This window comes from Octodon degus, unplaced genomic scaffold (genome assembly GCF_000260255.1).
Source record: "Octodon degus isolate 3935 unplaced genomic scaffold, OctDeg1.0 scaffold00004, whole genome shotgun sequence".
In the NCBI taxonomy this organism is placed as follows: domain Eukaryota; kingdom Metazoa; phylum Chordata; class Mammalia; order Rodentia; family Octodontidae; genus Octodon; species Octodon degus.
In genome coordinates, this window is record NW_004524580.1 from 28,386,930 (window position 1) to 28,388,752 (window position 1,823).

At 38.1% G+C, this 1,823-nt stretch overlaps 1 protein-coding gene and 1 non-coding gene across 6 annotated transcripts in view; one reads left to right on the plus strand and one right to left on the minus strand.

Moving 5' to 3' along the window:
* The window catches only part of Anks1b (ankyrin repeat and sterile alpha motif domain containing 1B), a 1,319,834-nt gene that overhangs the window by 1,168,485 nt on the left and 149,526 nt on the right, over window positions 1–1,823 (minus strand). The window lies entirely within an intron of this gene.
* Window positions 1,602–1,708, plus strand: LOC111817408. The gene has a single exon (XR_002821612.1). It is a non-coding gene; the product is annotated as a U6 spliceosomal RNA (small nuclear RNA).

The window sequence follows — 1,823 nt, forward strand, 5'->3', positions numbered from 1 at the left end:
TGTTCAGGATCCCGCGGCCTGGGTCGTCTCACTCACCCGCCGGGCCTGCACTCTGGGTCTGTTCAGGATCCCGCGGCCTGGGTCGTCTCACTCACTCACCGGGCCTGCGCTCTGGCTCTGTGCAGGATCCCGCAGCCTCTGTCGCCTCACTCACCCGCCGGGCCTGCGCTCCGGGTCTGTTCAGGATCCCGCGGCCTGGGTTGTCTCACCTAATATTCCTTTTAAAAATGACTACCAGAAATACGTTTTAAGTGTCTTACTCATACAGCACAGAAATATGTAGGCAAAGAGCAAAAATGTTCTGCTAACTACAGCTAAGACTACAAGTACTTAATAAAGAATTTTTTTCACTAATACAAGTACAACTCACTGCATCACGGTGCCCTGAGCATATTTTATATGCAAAAGAGTCTATAGTCCTCACTATAACAATCTGGAAGTCTTAAGAGAAGAAGAATTTACCACCATGATCACCTCTTTTTTTTTTTTTTTTTTTTTTTGTGGAACCAGGGATTGAACTCAGGCCCTTGCGCTGGGAGGCGCTTATTCCACTGCAACATCTCCCTGGCCCGAGTTTACCCATTTTAAGAGTATTACTACACAAGATTGAAGTCCAGGCCAGGAGAGTAGTTATGTAATGATCAACAACAAAGAGTTGTTTCAAATTATAACTCTTTTGATAAAACATCTCACTGAATCAGTAATAAGATTTCATTAAAAACAAGCCCAAGACCTTAAGGTTTCATTACTGAAGACTGTCAAACATTTCAAGAATACCAATACTTCTCAGACTCAAAAATTTGAAGAGGAAAAAGTACTTCCAACCTCCTCGTAAAGGGCAGGATTACCCAGTACCAAAGACAGACAAGGATGTTTACAAAAGAAGAAAATTACAGGACACTATCTTTGATGAACATGGATACAGAAATCCTTTTACAAGTACAACCAATTTTAACTTAACTCTACCTTAAAATGATCATTCCTAACTAGGAATGGTGTCACATACTGTAATCCAAGCTACATAGAAATCTGAGGCAGATAGATCACATGTTTGAGGTCAATTTATACAAGTTAGTGAGAATATGCCTCAAAATATAAAAGGGTTAGGGATGTACCTCAGTGGTAGAACACTTGTATAGAGCACCTGCCTGGATTTAAGCTTCAGTATCACAAAAAAATAAAATGATTATTAATTATAATCAAGTGGGATTTATTCCTAGGATAGTTCATCTCACAAATCAAGAAGTATAACATTTCACACTACCAGAATAAAAGTTAAAAATCATACAATTATCTAATTAGATGCAAACAAAGCATTTGACAAAATACAAATTCCTTTCATGACTAAAAAAAAAAATTGCCACCAAATTAGATACAGGACGAATGTACTTCAGAACAAGGCCTTATCATAGATCACACAGAAAAATCAACTTTAAATAGATTAAAGACCTAAACATAAGACTAGAAACCATAAAATTATTAGGCACAAACAGGAAAACTTATCCCACATTAGTCTAGACAATAATTTTGGAGATTTAACCTCAAAAGCACAGTCAACAAAAACAAAACTGGGAAAGTGGGACATCGAAAAAGCATCTGCAGTGCTCGCTTCGGCAGCACATATACTAAAATTGGAACGATACAGAGAAGATTAGCATGGCCCCTGAGCAAGGATGACACGCAAATTCGTGATGCGTTCCATATTTTTCAGAACTTAAAAAAATTGGGATATAACTATGAATGTCCATTTTGTATCTGTGTATTCAAAGTGGTTGGGATAGATATATAGTTGCATTCTCTTAATGAATAGAATGATTTGTTCT